The sequence below is a fragment of the Notamacropus eugenii genome, chromosome 5 (genome assembly GCF_028372415.1).
Source record: "Notamacropus eugenii isolate mMacEug1 chromosome 5, mMacEug1.pri_v2, whole genome shotgun sequence".
Taxonomy (NCBI): domain Eukaryota; kingdom Metazoa; phylum Chordata; class Mammalia; order Diprotodontia; family Macropodidae; genus Notamacropus; species Notamacropus eugenii.
In genome coordinates this window covers 200806473-200829746 of record NC_092876.1, presented here as the reverse complement: position 1 = coordinate 200829746, position 23274 = coordinate 200806473, and the positions used below count along the sequence as shown (strand labels likewise).

At 37.3% G+C, this 23274-nt stretch overlaps 1 protein-coding gene and 1 long non-coding RNA gene across 4 annotated transcripts in view; one reads left to right on the top strand and one right to left on the bottom strand.

The window, feature by feature from the left end:
- The window catches only part of FRY (FRY microtubule binding protein), a 566260-nt gene that overhangs the window by 531486 nt on the left and 11500 nt on the right, over nucleotides 1-23274 (bottom strand). The gene's annotated exons all lie outside the window — the stretch shown is intronic.
- LOC140505667 (uncharacterized) overlaps nucleotides 1-23274 on the top strand; it is a 75493-nt gene that overhangs the window by 41115 nt on the left and 11104 nt on the right. Inside the window, exons 4-6 of one of the 3 annotated variants that reach the window (XR_011967598.1) lie at nucleotides 3770-3876; nucleotides 12541-16408; nucleotides 20363-22590. This is a non-coding gene — a long non-coding RNA (uncharacterized lncRNA). Of the gene's footprint in view, nucleotides 1-3769; nucleotides 3877-12540; nucleotides 16409-20362; nucleotides 22591-23274 lie in introns of those variants that run through there. The other 2 variants (XR_011967600.1, XR_011967599.1) reach the window with 2 other exon arrangements.

Sequence of the window (23274 nt, the reverse complement as noted above, 5' to 3'; positions counted from 1 at the left end):
ATAACCTTCTCCTATAAGAGCCAACTACGTGGTACAGTGGACAGAGTAAGGGTACAAATCCAGTCTCAGATACTTACTAACTTTGGGACACTGGGCAGTTACTTAACCTTTGTCTGCCTCAATTTCCACAGCTTTAAAATGTAAATAATAATAGTACCTACTATTGTGAGGATCAAATGAGATGATATTTGCAAAACACTTTGTAAACCTTAAAGTGCCATGTAAATGCTAGCTATTACAGGTATTACTATTTTACTGCCTTAAATAAATAAGATACTGTTTTAAATCTTCCATTACTAATTTCTCCCTTATTTTGTACCAATTGTAATGGACTACTCTTTATTTTAAAGGTTCTCCACTTTTACCTTTATTAGCCTAGCATTTTACATTCACAGTTGACCTCTTCTGAATTATCTCCACTGCTTCACAAAAATAGAATATAGAGTTTGAAGGGAGCTTGGAGATCATTTCAGTTCAATTCCCTCATTTTTACAGATGGGGAAACTGAGGCCCAAAGAGGTTAAGAAACTAGCTCATGTTGACATAACTAGTGAGGAACAAAGTTAATATTTGAACTCACATTCCCCTATTACAAATACCATGTTTTGTTTACTATACCACTATACTTTTCATATTCAGTTATTCCCACCTATATAATAGTAACCACATCCGACAATGTATGCATTATGTACCTATAGCCCCTTGTTTTTCCACGTAGAGAAGTATGTTTCATCACTGGCATCCTTGGGCTCTTTAAGTGATATGATGTGTTTTTAAAAAAGCTTTCTTTAATCTAAGATCTCCCCTATCAATTATTTTAGGAGTGCTAAACATAAACAAGATAAGGTTACATTACTCCACTTATGCCCTATTCTGAACTGACCCGGAGTTCTCTATGAGAGACAGTGGAGCTCAAGATCTGACAAGCCCTACCCAATTCTTTCAAACGCTAAAATCTACCTAAGGCACCCAGGTCTGAATTGATAGTGCCCTCTGGCCACCCCACCACTAAAATAACTTTGCATTGACTCTAAACATTGTTCACATACTTATCTGCATATACAGCATGCCCGTTTTCCCCAAGTACTTTGGGGGCAGGGGCTCTTTCTGCTTGGCCAGAGATTTATCTTTTCAATGGTTTGATTACCCATCACCTAAACTCTTCATCTTATATAAATACAATTTAATTTTGAATTAAATTTAAAAAATAAGTTAAAAGGAGGTAATTAATTCTTCCATTAGGCCTATAAGTCAGGAGTGATAACTTTTGTACTACTAATTCTTGAAAAATTAAGAATGGAGTGTGACCTGTTTATGTGTCTGAGCCTGGACATGTATGTAACAGGGTGTACACAGAAGCCACTGATTCACTAACTCACTAGATCTACTCTGACAAGATTCAATGACCAATATTGTATCCCAAGAGTACCTGGGAGGACAAAGTGCAGAAAACATGCTCTGAGTTAACTGTGGACAATGACAATGATGTCTTGAAGCTTCCCTTCCATCACAATTCTTCATCGTCAAGTTTTTATGCCATTATACATTATGCCTTTGACAGTAAATACACCAGCATTTCATTTTGATAAAAACCAACCAAAAAAAGAAAAACCAACAATAAACAAAGCAAAAAACCCCAAACAAGCAAAAACAGAATAGCCCAGGGCTTCCAATTTCATAGGTAGAATTCATTTCACAACATTTCAAGAGTATAAAACATCTGTGAAATTTCACTGCTTATTTACTACCATTACTTGGAGAAGTTATAAAAATTAAGTGGTTAAAGGAACTGAAAGCAGGGAAGTGGGTCTTCCACTTTCTTCTTCCAGTAATCTCATCAATTACAATGAAAACTAATCAGCTTAGAAATAATTCTTCCTGGTCATTAGCAATTTTCATAGTGATAATACAATCATCATAATATTAACATTTTAAACAACCAATTAATATTAATCCCTCCAACCTACTAATAGCTAGAATTTAGGTAGTGCTTTAAGGTTTACAAAACACTATACCATCTGCTTTTATCCTAATAACAACTATGGGAGGTAGGTGCTAGTATCATGCTCATTTTACAGATGAGGAAACTGAAGCAAGCAAAGATTCAAGGACTTGCCTAGGTTCACACAGCTAATGTCTGAGGCTGAATTTGAACTCAGATCTTCTTGACTACAGGTCCAGTGTTGTAGACACTCTGTACCTAGCTGTCTCCAACCAGGGGGAGATAGGGAAAGGATAATGTTTACAAAACAGACTCCTCAGGGAGGGAACAAAATACAGAAATAATCTTTGGGATTATTACCCTTTTAAAAAAATTGTTGGTTTAACAAAACTCTCCAAAACTAAAACTTCCCCTTTTTGTTGACTGATCTCTACTGAACTATGAGGAGTCATTCTTTCTGTCGTCTATTGACTAGAAGTCACTTTTATAGGCTATAGATTTAGAGAGAAAGTAACAAAGACAAAAAACTCAAGGGTTAACCATGGAAGAGGTTAGAAAACATATCTCCCTTCCTTCCATCTTGGAAGAGGTGGGGGCCCATGGATGTGAAACATTGTACAGAAATGTTGGAGAAAGCTGAAAGGTTGGTTAATTTTGCGGTTCATTATTCCTCTTTTTGTTTATTCTTTGGTACAAAGGATGGCTCTTTGGGGAGGAGAGAGAGGAGGAAAACACTTGAAACTGAAGGTGTTAAAACAAAATTTTAAAATATTAAATCTACTAAGCAGGGGTTCTCAATGTGTGTGTGTGTGTGTGTGGGTTCTCAGTGTGTGTGTGTGTGTGTGTGTGTGTGTGTGTGTGTGTGTCTGTGTGTGTGTGTGTGTGTGTGTGATGACCTCCTTGGGCAGTCTGATGAAACCTATGCATCCCTTCTTAGAATAATAGTTTTAAATGCATAAAATAAAATACAGAGGATTACAAAGTAAACTGATTACACTAAAATACAGTTATCAAAATATTAAAAAAAAACTCACAGACACCAGGTTAAGAACATCTGTAATAGAAAGTTAAAAAAAAAGATTATTCATCATCTGGTGAATGGATGTGAATTATCTTTTTTGTGTTTATTAGTAGTGAGTTTTTATAGTCATTTCTAAGACCAAGTAAGGAAAAATATATACATATATGTGTAATATATATTTATGTAAGAGAGAGAGATCATCTACATATAAAAATATAGGTGACAACTTTGGATGAGGCCAAGAATGAAGTTTGTTACTTATCACATTGAGGAACCTTATCATGATTTTTGCTTTGATATTAATTTTCAACTTACACTTTAGGACCAGACTTAGGTCTTGTTTGAATTAGATATATAACTGTGAATCCTCCATATTTCTCTTATTATATGGATAAAAGGAGCTTTCTATTTGCTGTTTTAATAAATTTTCATAGGATTAGAAGATGATTTTGCTATTAATTTTTAAATTTCCTTTTTAAAAAATTTGGCAGAATCATCTCACTGTAAAAGCATCCATTAGTTATGAATCCCTGTGTTAATATATAGGTGCTTTAAGGGCAGACATCATTGTAAAACATAAGGAAAAGGCAGGATTTGAATTTTTTTTCAAACAAGGTATCATAAAACCCAGCCTTTAATGTGTGATACTCCATTAATGTATTCTTGGAGTTTTGAGATTCTATATGCCCACGTAGAGAAAGAAATAAGGATAGAGACTGGACCTGTGATTTCACGGCTATAAAGAACATGGTGAATATGGAAACTCCTCCTACTAAAGAGTTCAACATCTTCTTTGCAACCTATAGCTTTGGAGAGTGGCCCAGAAAACAAGGAGGCTAAGAACCCTTCCCAGAATTGCACAGTCAGTACGTCTCAGAAGTAGGACTTCACCCCTGGTGTTTCCAGCTCCAAGGTCAGTTCTATCCACCAGGTCACACTGGTTAGTGTGGGGGATACAAAAACAAAAGATACTCCTTCCCTCAAATAGTGTGCATTTTACTGGGGGTAAACAACAGGTACACATGTAAGTATATATAAAATGTATGAAAAGCAAATGCAAGGTAATTTTTTGAGGGGGACAGGGAATCAATTGGAGCTAAGGGAATCAGGAAAGGAATCATGGAGGGCGTGGTGACTGAGCCGAAGAACACTAGGGATTGTGAGAAGTGAAAGTGGGAAGGGACAGTTTTTGGATGGATTCTGTGAAGGGGGGAGTAATTCATGATAGACCTGCAAAAACTTAAGTTAGAGCTAGGCTGTGAAGGGCTTTCAATGGCAAAGAGAGGTATCTGTATTAGGTCCTAAAGGTCATAAAAAGCCCCTGGAACTCACAGAGCAGGGAAGTGACATGGTCTTCCAAAGGTGGGGAACCTGCAGCCTCGAGGCCGCATGTGGCCCTCTAGGTCCTCAAGTGCAGCAGCCCTTTGAAGTTTGGATTCTGTCAAAGGGCTGCACTAGAGGACCTAGAGGGCCACATGTGGCCTCAAGTCCGCAGGTTCCCCACTCTTGGTCTTGACTATGGTCAGATGAAGAAACTGATTGCCAGCAAAATAAAATGACAACCCCAAATGGCAGAACTGGATTTCAAACCCAGGTGTCCTGATTCTTTTCACCCCAATTATATCATGTTGCCTCTACCTATAAAATGGGGATTGTAGGATCATAAGATAATGCTGAAAGGGACTTTAGAGAACATTTAGTGCAGTCCTCCCATTTTATAAAGGGAAACCTGAGGGCCAAAGAGGTTAAGTGACTTGTTCATAGAACACAGGCGTAAATGAATTAGTCAATAAGCATTTGCTAAGTACCTGCTATGTGCCACATACATGACCATACAAAAATGTTATGTTTGTGCTAATGCTATCCATATTTGGCTGCTGTAAGATGGGGGATCTTTATAAATGCCTAGGATGTCACATTGTTTGTGGAGGAAATGACACAAGGTCATTGCATACATGGTCTAGAATTACAGTCCTGAAATTGAGAGATCAAGACTCCGGAAATGAGGCTCCAACCAGCCTTTAATTCCCTTATTCTTGAAGTCAAACAGAAATGCCTTTATTCCCTATAGCTGTCAATAACCTGCTGCTACATTACCTTTCCAGCCTCATTACACATAAGACCTTTCACATACTTTCTGGTCTAACCAAATGGCCTTTTTAGTGTTCTGTAGTCTGGGCCCCTGCCCTGGCTGTCCCTCACACCTGGGATGCCCTCCATCCCCAAAATGGACTTCTTAGGATCCATAATCTTCCGAATTCAGCACAAGCACCAACTCTTTAAAACTGCCTTCCCACCTCCAAATTACCTCATTTATAATCTAGAAATCTTGTGAGGCATGGTGGTGCAGTGGATAGAAAGATAACTTGGTGACAAAAAGACCTGCCTTAAGCCTCTGACATACACTGATTTCTTGACCCCAGGCAAGTGGTTTAACCTTTTAGTGCCCACGGGCAAGTCTCCAAGGCTTTATATTGAAGGTACCAATCTGTATTGGCAGAAGAAGTTCATCTATATTGATAACTAAGAGGTCTAGTTGCAATCCTCTCCCCATATTTTTTACATATACCTAAATATGTTCATGTTTCCCCCCTCCTTGAGGTCAGGGACAGTTTCTTTTTTGCCTCTGTAACCCTCACTCTCCTTCCAGTGGTGCCAGGCACAAGAAAGACTTGCTGATTAATTGGTAAATCACTAAGATACTTGATACCATTAACTAGGTGTCACGAATTTCCTCCTGTCACCAGGAAAGAATTAGTCATAAGATATGGGATCACAGATTTAGAACAGAGGTCATCTAGTCCAACCCACTTATTGAGGAAATAGACTTTAAAAGAGGTTAAGCAACTTGCCCAAGGTTACACAGGTAATAAATGGAAGGGGCAGAACTTGAACCCAAGGCCTCTGATTTCATCCAGAATCTTTATTTCCTTTATATCATGCTCCCAGTTCCTTTCAGATGATGATGGAAAAAAGCCCTTTTTGCCCCACTGACCCAACCCATCTTAGATATTCTCCAAGGAAAAGAGCCACAAACATGCCCCTCAAGAAGTCTTAACATCACTAGGAGTTGGCCCCATAAAAATAGGTGAACACTACCCAGCAATACTGGGGATCTTTATTCATTTTGTTAACCAAGTGGTCTCTCAACATATTTCACTTAACTAAGCTTTACCCTTTCATATGTGTGTGAGTGTGAGTGTGTGTATATATATGTGTGTGTATATGTATATATGTGTATGTATATGTGTATGTGCATGTGTATATGTATATGTGTATATATATACACATACATGTATACATATGTATACTGAGGAAGCCATCTGCAGCCAGGCTTCAGTAATCAAAGAGTTTTGAGAGAATTGTTTCAAAACCGACTTAATCAAACCTTTGCCAGGAAAATCATGTCTGCACCCAAGGCAGAAATACTTAGCAAAATACATTTGCGAAAGCTGTGCACAAAGGCCCTGTGGGATTGGGAGGAACAGTTCTATTCAAGTGTAAAAAAAAATGGGGCAAGGGCACCTCTCCTCACAAGTGGAAATAATACTAGATTTACAATCCTAAGACCTAGCTTTGAATTCTAGTTCTCTTTCTTAGAACTTGTGAGACCATCGGAAAGTCATTTAATGTCACTAGGCTTTAGTCTCCTCATCTCTAAAATGAGAGGGCTGCATGAGATGATCTCTGCGGTCATTCAGACTCAAAATTCTAGCTTCCTTGATTCACTGGTATAAGCAGTGACATATGTCACCCTGTTAGACACTGAACAGCCTCTGTTGTGTGCTTTTATGTTTATTTTGTGTATTTTGGGAGGAGATCAGGATTAAGTGATTTGCCCAGGGTCACACGTAGCCAATTTGAACTCAAGTCTTCTTGACTGCAGGGTCAGTGCTCTATCCACTGTGCCACCTAATTTTCCCAGTTGGGTGCTTCTGAAGTCATGAAAACACTTCCTTAGAGTCTAGCCACAAATCTAGCCACACATGATACCACTTCTGTTTCCAAAGCACTGCTGGGTATTCAATAGAAGGCACTCAATAAATACTTTATTGATTATTTGGCTTCATTACCCCCCAAAAAAGAAAAGAAAATTTCAAGATACTTTGTGCCTACATTTTAATTATATATTTGGAAACACATTTGAAATATTTCCTTCTGCTCTCTATGTTGAAATGTGCCTTGGACTTTGGACATGTGTTATGTGTCAATCTGTATTGCCAGACAACAAGATGTCTCATTGAATGTTTACCTTACCATTTGACACACTGTGGACAATGATATAATTGGGGAAGGGACAAAAATGATAGCTAACTTTTTTTTTTAGGTGAACATGATCACTTGACAAAATTTAAGTTATAGGGTCCATTTCCTTGTCCCTACTAAAATAGCATTTTCATATTAAGTGGTGATAAATAGAACAAACTTTTGTATAATTCTGTTACATCACTTCTGGGGACTTAATTCTGACATGAGCAATATATTAAATTAGTTAACATTTTCCATGAAAGAGCAGAGGACATCTGAAATAGGTATATGGCAAGTACCCTGTCAAAACAGGAACCTCAATCCCACAGAGAAATGTTGATAGCTTATGAAGAGGGCAGGTCTAAAAAGTGCTGGCCACAGAGAGCTAAGAAAGGTTGAATATTATTGTGGCTTAAAACTGTATCAGACTTCTAGGAATGGGGATCTATGATTAATTAGATTACAAGTTACCAATGAAAATATGACTTGATAAAGTCCGTCCTTCACCATGTTTTTGCTGACATTTTGTTCACACTGAACACATGGTTTTGTGTTATGTGCCTGATGAATACCACTTTTAATGACAATAAATAAAGAAACCTGAGGCCCAGCAACATTTCAAATACAATTTCAGCCTCAACTTTAATGGTGCACACTCTGAAAAGTTATTGGCTAACATCAAAGTATGCCCAAAGAGGGAAAGTTTTAGGTCCTGATAATCAGAGCCCTCTCTAAAGTCCGTTTTATAGCAAGTAATTATTAAGACTAACATGGCATGAACTGCTGGGGGGGAAACATGCAGCTTATTCAGAGCAGAAAATGATGGCAAAATCTTTCAGTTAGCTTCAAGCAGGACTTCTTCACTTTCTTTGTATCATGAATCTCTTTGGCAGTCTGGTGAGGGCTGTGGACTCTCAGAATAAAGTTTTTAAATTCATAAAATAAAATACATAGGATTACAAAGGAAATCAATGATATTAAAATGTAGTTTTCATAACAGACAAAAACAAGTTCACAGAATCCAGTTTAAGAATTTAAGACAAAGTTCCTAAGTCAGTAAGGATTCTGAATCAGGGTTTTTTTCTTTCTTCCATGACACCCAAAGGAAAAGGTATAGGATAATGCACTTTTGCAAGGAAATCAACTTCTAAATATGTTGTCTCACCTATGCACCATTTTCATATGAAATCAATGGGGACAATATCTTCAACTTCTCTTGTAGTCCCCAGCATTCAGTATAATGCTTTTGATACATAGTAGGTACTCAATAAATATCTAATGGCTGATTTGGCACATGTTAAGTAATCAACAAGCATTTATTAAGAACCAACTAGACGCCAAATATTGTGCTAGGGTCTAGTGCTAGAAGTACAAAGAATGAAAAAGATAGCTACGTACAAGAAGAGTATATTCCAATGAAGGAGACAAGTACATTATGTGTGTATGTGTAAAATATATATGTGTGTGTATGCATATGTATGTATATATGTATATATGTATGTATATGCATATAGATAGATAGTTGTTGTTCAGTTGTTTCAGTTGTGTGCATTTTTTGTGACCATATTTGTGATTTTCTTAGCAAAGAGATTGGAGTGGTTCACCATTTCCTTCTCTAGCTCATTTTACAGAGGAGGAAACTGAGGTAAATAGGGTTAAGTAACTTCCCTAGGGTAACAAACCTAGTGAGATTCTGTGGCCATATCTGAACTTAGGTTTTCCTGACTCTAGGCCTAGGCATTTTATCCATAGTGCCACCCAGTTGCCCTTTATGTGTGTGTATGTGTGTGTGTGTACACACGTGTGTTTGTGTGTATCATATGTACTTATCTCATACATACACACATACAATGCTCCCAGTAATGTTAATGTTAATGTTATACCAAAGGGATACTTTAGAAGGAACAGCACTTCTAGATCTTGAACTTTATATAAATTATTAGTCACTAAAAGCATTAGATTAGACTAGACAAGAGAATCAGAAACAATAAAATTCATTAACCCAAAGTTCAATAAACGCTAAAAATCAATTACTTAGGAAAGAACTTTCCATTTCATTAAAAAATACTGCTTGGCATGTTGGAAAGTAGTCTGGTGGAAATTAGGCTTAGACCAAAATCTTCCCCCATATTCTACAACAATTTCAAATTTATATATGACTTCAATATTAAAAAATTAGAAAGGAAACAGATCATCTATCTTTCAGAGTTATAGGTGAGAGATATGTTCTTAACTAAAAAAGTGTTCTTAACTAAAAAAACTAAACAATTACAAGATACAAAATAGATAATTCTGGTTATATGAAATTGAAAAGCTTCTGCACAAACAATATATTTAGGACAAGAAGAGAAGCAATCAAATGAGGAAAAAAAAGCTCTATATCTAGTTTCTCAGATAAGGGCATGGTAGCCAAAAGTAATTCCCCTAATACATACATGGTCAAAGGATATGAACAGTTCTCAAAAGAATTGCAAACCATTAACCACATTAAAGAATGTTCCAAATCACTAATAATAAGAGAAATGTAAATCAAAACAACCTTGAGGTTGTACTTAAGACCCTATACATTGGCAAAGATGACCAAAGACAGGAAATAGTCTGTTTTGGAGGGGTTGTGGGAAGATAGGCACATCAGAACACCACTAGTAGAGCCGTGAATCAGCATAACCATTTGAAATTTTACAAATGAAGTGACTAAAATGTCCATATCCTTTGACCCAGAGATTTCACTAATACGCATATACACCAGAGGACCTGGGTTCAAATTCTGACTTATTTAAGCATGGGTATTGGACAAGATGATCTCTTACATACATTGCAACTCTGTATATGTAACTTGTAGCTTATATACTTTCAGATATATGCTTTTTGTAAAAAATTTATACCTTAGAGGTTCTTAAACAGCAGGAGTTCTACTCTCTTCTATTTTTTTGAAACTGTATAAGCCTGAGTACAATGGCTACAATATTTGGTTTTTTGGGGGGTAGAGTATTTAATAAACATCATCTGGAAGTAATAATAAGAATATGGATGTTTTTATTTCTGGAAAATTGGCTTATCAGACACTGATCCATTTTATATGTATTAGAAAAAAACTCATCTAAAAGCCAAGCAGTCTATCAGACATAGGAGAGGGGCTATGTGTCATATCAATATTTTCAGTTGCATTTTTAAGGCAGTGGAAATGTCACTGTAAGTGACTAAGTTCACATGTCATGGGGAACTGATGAGGATGGAATGGCTTACCATAAGCATACTACAAAGGACTTGTCTTGTTCACAAGTCACCCACATATAAACAGAAAACTTTTTCCTACAGTGAAATTTCTGAAACTGTAAATTTTGTGAATCACTGAGTTTTTTTATTACTTGTGATTTTACTTAACTACTTAAGTAAATTTCATTCAAATGGAAAAGGCGACAATAAAACAAGCTAACTTAGTGCGTGTGGGTGGAGACTAGAAGTCCCACAGAAGGATATTATTTCCCCACATGTCCACATTTGGATATTATCTCTCTAATTATGGAGTCATGGGAAGGGTTGCTTTAGAATGGAATGTGAAATTAATTAGAAGAGATCATTTCCTGAAGTAAAGTGTTCTCAGATCATTTCCTGAACTAGAATTCCTTACTCTTTTCCCCTGCTCCCATCATGCATAAATCAAAGACTTCTTTTATTCTAGTGATAATAATTTCCAAGAAATCAAATTAGAAACAAAGAAATATGATACATGTTCTAACAAGGATAAACCAGTGCAATCAGGCTAACTTAAAAAACAAAGCTTTCGTGCTTAAAAGAAAAAGGTAAAACATTTTGGAATTAATTTGCTCATTACAGATCTCATCATTACAAGGTGCTTTGCAAAGTCACAGAAGATAGAGTTATCATTTCATGTCAGCATAACAGATAAAGTTATATTCTTCAAAGTTTGTGTTCTTTTTTATGACCTATAAACATGAATGATGGAGTATGTGTGTGTTTGTCCTTTGTTGACAAAGACCATGCCATCAGAAAAATGATGACATGACTTGCACTCGACTTTGTTTTGAGTAAGGGAGGGCAATGCAGGTCACCAGCCTCACTTCTCCTCCAGAGCCATCTAAATCCAGCGACCAGATATTCATCAGGATGACTGGAGATGACCCAGGATGAGGCAAGTGGGATTAAGTGACTTGCCCAAGGTCACACAGCTAGTGAGTGTCAAGTGTCTGAGGTGAGATTTGAACTCAGGTCCTCCTGACTCCTGTACTGGTGCTCTATCCACTGCACCACCTAGCTACCCCGATGGAGTATGTAAAATATATGTATATATGAGATATATACACTTATGTATATACATATACACACATATATACATATACATACACACTATTTCTGTCTCTACCTATCTATCTCTCCATCTCTCTATCTATCTATCAATCAGCTCTGGAGTCAAGGGACTTGAGTTTGAATTCTGGCTTTGCCACTACATACTTATATGACCATAGAAAAGGTCTTGATTTCTTTAAGTTCCAGGTTCTGCACTTGTAAAATGAGGAGACTGTTCAATCTTGGAGTCATTAGTGCTGCCTGAACCATATTGAAATGTAATTGGGAAATATTTAACAAAATAAATACAAATACAGTAGAACATAAACAATGTGAACATGTGGTTTTCAGCAACCTCTGTTCCTACTGGAGTTTGACACCGCTCCTTGAGATGGCCTCTAAACCTCTAAGGTCTTTTTCAGAGCTAAATCTGTGATGCTACAATCATGTATCATTAATCCAACATGTCAGTCTTTCAGGACTGCACAGATTACAAGGATTGCTACAGCACTGACTACTAAGGTCCTTAATAACAAGAGACTTGTAATTCTTGACACAATTATAATATAGTCATTGAAAGGATTCCTTTTCATCTCACTCCCCCAAACCAAGAATTACTGACAATATCATGTCATCCAAGATTTCCCGAAGGAGCCTTCCTCCCTACTTCAGGGCTGGCTTCAATTGCTTTCTTTCCCACAGCAATCTTCTCTAAGTTTTCTGAGTGGCATCTGTTTTAAGGACACACAGTTATGGGGGGTAAGAATGGTTTCTCTGACACAAGACACTTAAAAATATTAATGATCATGTAATGACAACTTAATAATTATGAAAACCTGCCCTCCCCCTATTTTCACCTCCCCAGTCCTTAGGAGAGGATGCCAAATCTCATTAACTTGTACAATGACAAATTAAGCATGAGTGTCTTACTTGATTTTGATGAAGGAAGTCATTAAAACAGCAGCAAGGGACCAGGACTTTCTCCATACAAGTGATAATTTTCAGTTGTCTATGTCTGAAGATAAAGGGAAAAAAATGTCTGGCGAGCACGATTTCCCCTGATGATGACAACCCCATGGCTCACAAAACTGAAGGTCTGATGGCAGGAGTCCCATTGCTGAACAGATCTGGATCTGTCTACCATGCTTAAGTACTCAGTCAAATGTATTCAGAATCTGAGTCAAAGACAAGTAAGTAATTTAGTAAATTACCATTGTCAGGCATACCTCCCTTTACTACCCTTAAGAGTGGTCACAAACTGAGATAGACATGTAGGAAGAGGAATGGTGCAAATCTGTCTGTTGTCATTTATCTATTGCTGATTTAAATATCTGCTGGCTCTTTATTGTGAATATAGTCAAATAAGGATAGGATAAAGAAATACTATGTTTTTTAATACCAGGAAAATGAGATTTAAAAACAAACTGAATGTTATTCAATTGTTTTTCTGTCAGAATCAAATGGACTGGAACATAAACCTCCAAAAATAAAACATGTACTCTATAGGCAAAATCTAAAAGCCAAACAGTAACATGATCCTCATCTATATATAATTCTGGCCCATAATTTCATAGGCCCAATCTGTATTAGGTGGTACTGTTGTCCTAGGCTAGGGACTGCAACTGTGATTTCACTGGTCTAAGGAACTCTCTAGTGAGGAAACTCCCTCTAACAGTATAGTTTGGCATTTTTCTACAATTTCTAAAGTTGCCTAGAGCAATGCAGGGTCACATGACCAATATGTCTCAGAGGTAAGATTTTGAACTCAGGTCATCTTGGCTTTGAAGCTAGATCTCTATCCACTATGCCACTGGTCTCTAGGTCAGCCAAATTAATCACTAATTGCCAATTCTCTATTTTCATTGCCTGAATGTAGAAAGAGTCCAAGAAATCTCAAACACAGAACTGAAAAGTCCCCTCATCTGACAATGAGGGGGTCAATGGATAAATATTATGTTAGGTCTCTTCCAGCTCTTTGTATTAGAAAATCAAGTTTCGAAATGCTTCCTTGTGAAAGTGAGAAAGATTGGAACTCTAGAACAGTGACAGAATTTCTTTAAGGAATGGAAATATGTAGCTAATCTAATTATTGTTTTAAAATTATCTCATGGAGAGATTTTATCATAAAGACAAACAGATGTTTCAAGAAAACTAGACGTACTTTTTCTTCATACGCTAAAATGTATCAGTCTATAATGCTGAAATGTATATTATCCCTAACAAGTTTAAGAAATAATGGTGGTACTAGCTCTATTCCTCTACTAAATACAGTAGAGGGAAAATTATGGACTCATTTATTTTTCAATGACAGTGACACACTACAGATTGTTAAATATGTATAGTGAGAAGAAAATAAAAGTTTGAGCCCAAGTCAGCCAGTGTATAGCCCATACCAATTCCACAAGAAAAAATTCTAACACATACTATAATATATATGTTCCTGAAAAGATTAAAAAAATATCCTTGATATCTTGTAAAATCTCATTTATCAGTGCTTCTTGAAAAATCCTATTTATTTATCCCTTCGAGCATTTAGGGTCCTTTGCAGTTCTAAATCTTCAATCCTATGATACTCTCTTCTGTGACTTGTATTGTTTATAATATTTGTGTTCGTCCTTCATTGCCAAAGAAGACCATGCCATCAGAGAAATAATGACATGGCTTGCACTTGACTTTGTTTTTGAGTGAGGGAGGGCTGTGCAGGTCACCAGCCTCACTTTTCCTCCAGAGCCATCTGAATCCAGTAACCAGGTATTCATCAGAATGACTGGAGATGACCCAGGATGAGGCAGTTGGGGTTAAGTGACTTGTCCAAGGTCACACAGCTAGTGAGTGTCAAGTGTCTAAGGTGAGATTTGAACTCAGGTCCTCCTGACTCCTGCACTGGTGCTCTATCCACTGCACCACCTAGCTGCCCATTGTTTATTATAGATAACAGGGAAACTAAGTATTGCTTTAAAAAAGGTACATTAAATAGATAAATGTGGGGCAGAGCTGTTAGAAGGATTTTTAAATGGATATAAATATATTCACAATAACTGACTAAACATCGAATATTATAAAGAGTGTATTATAGAGTCAAGAAATTATCAACAACTAACACATATGCTCCCATGAGTAGAAAGGTTATCAGAGTCCACCACACTCCCTTGTAGGTCAAACCTCAGCCTGCTACTTGGCTTATTACAATATTTAACCTTATCATATGAATTCTAAAGTAAGCTAAGGGGATATTTGGATATTTCATTAATTACTGGATTTCAATTAACCACCTAAGCCCTCATTCATCAATATTTATTTAACAAACTAGAGAGACTTCCTTTCCCTAGAAGCTATTCATACTCTCCATTAAATCTCTTAATCTCCTAGAATTAAGCAAATGTTAAAGTTACTGAATTTTTAATTTGTCTAAAATGGAATTAATGATCAAATAAGACATGTAATCATTGAAAATATTTTATCTGTGAGAAAGATTACAGCCAGATCCACCACAAATCTCACTACAACAGCAAATGACTTCTCTTTGCTACTAAGAACACAACTTGCCCCCTATTCAGGTTAACAAAATGTCTCTTCACAAGAATCTTCTACATCTTCTTTTGCAAGATAAAAGTTAGGATAGTTTCATGAAGAGAAAAGATATCTCCATCTTATTTCTCTCTCTTCTCTCTCAGTCTTTCCAGATGTAACAATAAAACTGAACTTAATAAAACTAGAGCTTCTCTCAAGCTGCTCTGACTCTCTTTAGATTCACCCCCCCTATAAAATTATCTTTTTTATATTTCTTAATAAAATAACAGTTCTAACATGAAAGTTCTTATCTTCTTTCTCTAAATCTTCTCCCTAGTTTATCTCACACATCAAAATGAAATTCATAGACACTTCCCTCTGACTCCATAAAGAGAAGGATCTCATAAGATAACAGTTATAAACATAACACCTAGCTTCCTCCGCTCTTAAAGAGGCAATAGTTTGATTCAATTCAATTAACAGTTAAATGCCTACTATGTGCCAGGCACTGTGGTAAGCACTGGGGATACAAACAAGAAAAAGAAAGACAGTCTCTGCTCTCAAGGATCCTACAATCTAATGGGAGAAGACAATACAACAAAAAGAAGGTGAAGGAGAAGGAATGAAGAGTGCTATTCTAGTTAAGGGGGGTAGGGGGAGGAGGAGGAAAATGAGCCCTTGAGTTCAAGCCAAGCAGAATAGCAATGTGAAGTACAGAGTTACCATAATGAGTTTCCACAGCCAATGTAGAAGAAGCTTTTGAAACTGGCATTATATTTAACTTCTTATTTCTAGAAAATAGTCACGAGAATAATTTACACAGTTTATCAAGTGCTTTCTTTTTGGAAATATGGAAGAGAAGAGAAAGGCTTTCCTAAATGAGAGCAGTCCTTATCTTAGATGTCACACAACTGACTATAAGGTTAGAGAAATTAAGATTCAGCCTCCATGTTTTCTATTTGTTGGTTATAAATGTTTAAAAATGTCTCCCAAGGATGATTTTCAATGCATATGTTAAAATTATGCAAGATTCCTTAAGAGGTGCAAAATGAGAGATAATTATTCAATGATCCCCTGATTAAAGCAGCAAGGCATAAAGCTTGCCAAAGGTATTTACCATTTTCATGGAAAATGTGTGGAATTCAGATGGTAGAGGAATTCTATATAGATGGTGAGGTTCTCCAGATGCTCCCATTTGTGGGTAACATTGTGCTGTTTGTATCAGTTCCAAGAATGTTGCAGACTTCTAAATGTAATACCAAGTCACTCAAGAGAGTTCAGTCTAACTATCTACACAGGAAAAAACAAGTGGAAGAAGAATGCCTATGAAAAACAAGTGCCTATGAAAAGAGTGTGCAGATCCAAGGTCAGCCCAAGAGGTTGGTACATCAAGTGCATAAATCTTGGGTGGATATTGTAGATGCACAATGAGGAGAATGGGTTAAATACATTTGTGAAATTGTACAGTGATTCTAAGAGCATTAACAGTACTAAGCTTCTGCTGAAACAAAGCACTACTTTTATAACCTGTATTCTTCCAGTGATGCTATATGGCTGTACATGAACCATAGTTTCCAAAGAATTAAAGTTACGAACAAGTCAAATAATAATGGAGAAATGCATGGAGAACATGATGAGTTAAAGAACTATCCAATCAGAAAATGGATAAAACATATCATCAAAGAGACATATGACTCGACAGAGGGGTAGGCTAATCTCATAACAAGGCAAAGGGATAATAAATGGACAGCGTGTATACTTTATTGGTATGTATGCAACAGCAAATAATCAAAAGAAAGGCCACTAATATTCTGGCAGTATGAACTAGGGAGGACTCATGAAAGAAAATGAACATAAATCACAAAGAGTAAGATGGACTAGATCAATTAGTAAACATTTATTAAGCACCTACTATATGCCAGGCACTGTACTAAGCTCTGGGGATACAAAAAGAGGCAAAAGACAATCCCTGCTTTCAAGAAACTTACAATCTAATGGGGGAAAACAAATATATACAAAGCAATCTATGAAGAGGATAAACAGGAAATAACTGATAGAGTAAAGGCACTGAAATTTAGAGGAGCTGGGGAAGGTTTGCCATAGATGGGAAATGATATGTACTGTTTCAGATAATACCCATATTGATGAGTCCACAGCTCCATCAAAGTACTGAAATATTGTAGAATAAAGGATTGAAAATAACCAAATTCATTATGTTGAAATATCATTTCATATAATCATTTGGTGCCATATTCTAACTAGGATCACTGGATCACATAGATCTAAGGGACCTTTGGGGGAATCTAACTCAACTCCTTTATTTTACAAATGAGGAATCTAAGGCCTTCAAAGGTGAAGTGACTGTGTCCAAGGTCATATAAGTAGAAAGTGGACTTAAACCCTGGAAAACTACAAGTTTCTGAGAAATATAATTAGAACATAAAAATTTATGGTCCTGAATGAACTCAGTTCTACATATTTCTTTTTGTTAATTTAAAAAGTATAACTTTTCCCAAGTAAGCTTTAGTTTGAAGAAAAGGTATAGGGGTATCCTCAATCTTCACCAAAACAAATGTATATAACATAAATCAGTGAATGGCTGACAGCTGTTAGAAGTGACAATTGACAATACATGAAGGAAACTGAAAAACTGTAGCAAGCATACAAATGAACTCTAAGAACAAAGCCATGTGGGACTCTTTAACGTCAGGGCAAACTTCAAGGCATTACTCTATTATGGCACAATATAATAGTAGATATTCATTGCTTTTTTCCACCTCTTTCTTTTTTAATCTTTGTTACAAGGAATTGCTGACTGCATGGGGAGGGGCAGGGATAAATTTGGAAATAAAGATATATGAAAACAAAAAAGTTATTAAAATAAGAAAAAAATTAATATTTACAATGACGATGTTGGCCAATCAAAAAAAGGTTAAATTATGCTTAGTACACCATATTTAGGAACGCAAGGAAACACCTAACTTGCCTCAGGAATATTTTCATCCAAAATGGTAAAAGTTTAAAAAAAAACCAAAGACTTGGCACATAAAAGGGCAAGCGGCAAGTTATCTGGAAAATTCATTTATTTGGGACACCTTCTTTTACAAAGCTGGATAAGTAAGTCATGATTATACTTATGATGTGGTAAATGACAAACTTGACTTTGTCTTTAAAAAGAAAATGAAAAATCTCTAAGCAACACGTTAGAGTATGATACTCTGCCAAATAAAAGACTCTATTTGTAAACAAAGCACTTTATTTGGGCAGGGTAGACATGGAAAAAGATCAAACAGTAATTTCAGATGAATATCACTGCCATGCATGCTTCTCATGGTTTCTAATGATCTACATTTATAGCTTTTTAAAAGAGAAAACTGCATCTGATCTAGTGTACCTTATTACCTTTATTACTCAACACATGCAGTAAGCTCCAAGAGACCTTGCTTGGAAAGTTGCACACACCAACCAGATCCCAAGGCCCAGTGAAACTCTTCAAAAACATAGAGAAGTTTGGTGGTGTTCTTGGTCACGCTTCCCAAACTCAGCCACCAAGAGGCCTCGTCTTACAAAGAGCTTGACATTTTTACAGAATACAGTGTGGGGCATTTGAAAAGTTCAAATAAAGCAGGCCACAAAAAGTAATCCTAAATCGGGAGAATTACCCAAGTGACAGCAATAATAAAGAAAGGAGCTGGCTTTTTTATTGACATTCAAATGTCAGTAGAAAACTTCAAAAAAGAAAAAATGAGAAAGGCTCATGTGAGCAGGGAAGTTGAAAGGAAAGCATACAAAGGAGAAAAACAAAAGCAGCAAGGAGAGATGGGGCCTCTCCACTGTTGACTGTGGGGACGCTCTCTACATCAAGGCTTTTTAGCTCTTTTCATGAGCTGTTCTCCTACATCCTAAACTCCATGGTCCTGGGTCGGGGGAGCTTTGACTCACTCCTATATTAATAGGGCTGGGGTTTCTTGCCTTGTGGAGACAGCACCAGTACTGGAGTTTTCTCTCCTGTCCACCAGATCACTGTGAGTTCCACCCAATAATGTGGTGGAAGGCTATTATTGGGTGAGTTCCACCCAATAATGTGGTGGAAGGCTATGCCAACTTTGACCTGTCCTTTTCTCCTTTTGTGAAGAGTGTTCCCAACGACAATCCCACCTTTTACAGGAATTCTTCCCCAACCCTTCTTAATTCTAGTACTTTCCCTGTGTTAATTACTTCCTATTTATCACATATATGTGCATATATTATATATGTATGTAATACACACACACACATTTATATATCTGTCTATTGTCTCTCCCACTAGATTGTGAGGTCCTTGGAGGGCATGATTGTCTTTTTATATCCCCAACACTTAGCACACTGCCGGGCAAATAGTAGGTCCTTAATAAATTTGATTGACTGATTGACTGGAATGGAACTGGAGTGTCAAGTTCTATGGACATGATCCATCAAGAAAGCAAGTGCTTATGATTTGAGCGTGAGCATAACTGAAATAACATATTGTGTTGTGCTCCTTTGTCAGTGACATTCCTGACAAATATCTCAACTGTTTAACAAACAGTGAAGAAAAACTAAAAACACCAGAAAGGCATTCATCCAATTCATCTGCACTAGCCAGTAAGTGCTTGCAAATGTTCATATCTGAGAAAGCTTTTAATGTTATTGACAGCTTATTCAAAGAAGCAGGCATAGCCCCATGTGACTTAAAATCAATATTCCCCTGCTAGGAATTATCAAGCATTGATATAAAGGACATACCCGAAACAAATGATTTGGTATACCTAGATTAATTTTAATAAGCCCTTTTTAGCTTCTTCAATTTAACCATGAAAAGCAGCAGTCCCATCTAAAGTTACAATTGAGTTAGCTACAACAGGACTCATTATAAAAGACAAACCACAGAATAACTACCTTTCTGAAGAAAAAATAGGTTTGAATAAATAGAGTCAATTTCAGAGGGATTTCATTTGTTTTGCTGATCGTAGCCTGTGTCTTGGTTTTGTTTTCCCAGAGACATCATGCCTCACTCACAGAACAGAAAGTTAGTGGACTAGAAAATGGCATTACACAAAGAGAAGGCAAGGGAGAGGGAGGAAATGGAAATGCTGAGAGAAGAGTGAATCTGGCAAGTGGGACTGAGAATTAGGAGAGGAAGGAAAGGGTGGAGAGAGTTGGAAAGGCATGGAAGCTGTCTCATGCTAGCTAGCAAGGGAGGCAAAGATGCTGGCACATGAGGTACCTCTGCAGACCTATGGTTTGTGGGACATGGTGAGGCAGTGGAGAAAGTATAACAACAAAGACGTTCACGTGCTCTGCTTCTATTTCAGCCCCCCACAGTCATCAGTACAAGAAGCAATTCCCATGGAGATTCAGCCTGGCAATCCTTTCTGTGGTGTTCCAGCTACTGGAGACACAGAAGACAGTTCTTGTTACCAAAGGCCTTGGCACTGTCAAACAGTTTACCATCAGAAACTGAACTGATTTCATCAGTGGAAATTACAGTAAAGATGATGTATTACCATTAGCTTAGTTGCTGCACCTTAAGGACTATGGGATTGTTGCATCTGACTTACAGGTGAAACCTCCTATATATGTGCTGCTTCCCCATTAGAACATGAGCTCCTGGACAGCAGACAGACTTTTCTCTTTGTATACTCAGTGCACAGCACAGTGCTTTGTATACACTAAGTGCTTAATAATTGCTTTCTATTTGTATATTCATGCTGGAGCGTGCTGTCTTTAAGAAGCAGAATAAAGGAAGGGGAGAAATTGTGGGTATCCAGGTCAGGGCTAGGGGATGGGTGAGAAGCCTATAGTGCTGGTCAGCAGCGTAAAAGATTACTAACTAGTTGCATTAGGTGGGGCCAGAAAGAGAATAGTAAAGAATCAGACTGGTTGTTCTTTGATAAAGCAGGTGGATGAAGAACTTAAAAGGAAAAGAGGATGCCTAATTCTGTTTCTTACCCTTGTCAAGAAACTATCCCCCTCTGTACTCAGCTCTACCTTACAGACTTTATAGCTTGCTTCAAAGTTTGGCTCAGGTGCCAATCCACATACAAGAAATTTCCTGATCTCCCCAGTTGTTATCATTCACTCAAAGACTGCATGACTTTGTTTTTATTCTGTATATAGTTTGTCTAACTTTATTTGCATACATGCCACCCCTTCTCCCACCTCCCTCTTGGGGAATATCAGTTTTTTCAGGGTGGGGGCTGTTCTCAGTTTTTGTCTTTGAATTCCCTAGCACCTAACACAGTGCCTGGCATAGGGTAAGCACTTAGTAAATGCTTGTCAGATTGAAGTGATTGTAAAATAACTGTTCCTAATATGGTCGATGCTTGGTTGTTCAGAGGCTGACATAATCAATCTAGCTGGTACATTATGCAGGCCCTTGGCTTCTGCTTCTCCTCTCTGGCTGTCAGCCTTCTGACCACAGCACTGTTCATTAGCACCTCTATCAGAGGATGAACAAGGGGAATGGAAGGGGAAACAAATCAAACCATTTATTCCTTGTTAGTAATATTGGCTGAAAGTCTAATTGGAAAAAGGATCGAAACAACCATGAAGCTTGGGTATTATTTAGGGGCTTCAATTATCCATAGGCTCTTAGTTCCCATGAGAACGGACAACTTGAGAGTGGGCTGTAGAAATGGAAATAATTAAGCAGGAGGGAAATAATCAAGGATTCAGAATGGTAGCTATTCCTAGGCAGATAGGATGGGTTTTAAGAGGCCAACTATCAGGTTGTGTGCCTCTTGACACTCATGTGTATTTGACCACCAGGGGATACAATGCAGATGGGTAACATTCTTATGCTTCTGTGACAGAATTGGTAGGACTGCTCAGAGAATTATCAGTAGATTCTAGAATATCAGTTCATCGTGACAATAAGGCTACTTGTGATATTCTTAGGATGTAGGGTCCAGATGTGCAATTCTTACTTGCCTAAGGGAAACTAGGAGAGCCTCATAAGACTGGGACCACCTGCTTACATGTTCTCCAGAAGCAATCTTGGAGTTTCAGAGCAGTGTCTGTGGACTGCTAGCTTTGTTAGTGGCCACCATCAAAACATAAAAGTCAACATGTAATGGTGTTGTGTATAGTGGGTATACACAAACTATAATAAGTAAGGAACATCAAAGAAGACATAGAATAAAACTTGTCATCAGGGAAAAGTACGAGTAAGAAAACAAAAAAAAAACAACAACAAAAAATGGGTTGGTGCCATGATGACAGTGAGGGATGACAGATGAACATTCCAAGTGCTCCACTGGTATCTTTGACATGTGCTGAGAAAGTAAAAAAAGCCCCCAGCATATTGAGTGGGCCTCCTGAAGTGAACTTATGGAAAGACATGGACAGAAGCTATACAGCATGGGTAAAAGTGGATGGGCTTCGATCTGTACCATTGGAGGGGACCCCTACATCAATGAAATCAGCAAAAATCCATTTGTGTATCTGAGTAGAATAATGGCTCTGAAACTGCTCATCCAAATAGTCATATGTTCACTTGAGAAGAAAATGTATCCAGAAGGCAAAGAAATGACAATTTTAGGTAACTATTCAAACAGTACTTAGCAGGAATGGAGTTATGGAAAGAGGTTGTCAAGTCCTTTTAATAACTTTAATTTCAATCCCTTACTCATGAGCACGTAAAGCACCTTATAGTGTGATTCTGTTCTTATGTTCCCTCCCTTTCTGAAATTTTATACCATTCTCATTATTATAACTCCCCACCAACTTTTAATCATAAATCCCATGCTCAGCAGAACATAAAAGATAACCATGGTGCCATAGGTATATGCATGTAATCCAATGAGAAGACTAGCCTTCAGTTAACGTATTACAGAAGATAAGTCACTTAATGCAATATTGTAATAATATCTCACCATATTGTGGTGAGAACTGATAGCCAAGATTGGGGAATATAGACCCAAAATGATCAAGAATAGGAAGTGAATAAACAGGAGAAAGGCACATCAGATGTGTTTAAAAGAAGGGCAGCTAGGTGGCGCCATAGTGCACACAGCACTGGGCCTGAAGTCAGAAAGACTGTCTTCCTGAATGCAAATCTGGCCTCAAACACTTACTAGCTGGGTGACCCTGAGCAAGTCACTTAACCCTCTTTGCCTAGGTTCCTCATGTATAAAATGAGCTGAAGAAGGAACTGGAAAACCACTTCTGTATCTGTATGGGATCACGAAAAGTTGCACATGACTAAAATGACTGAAAATATGTC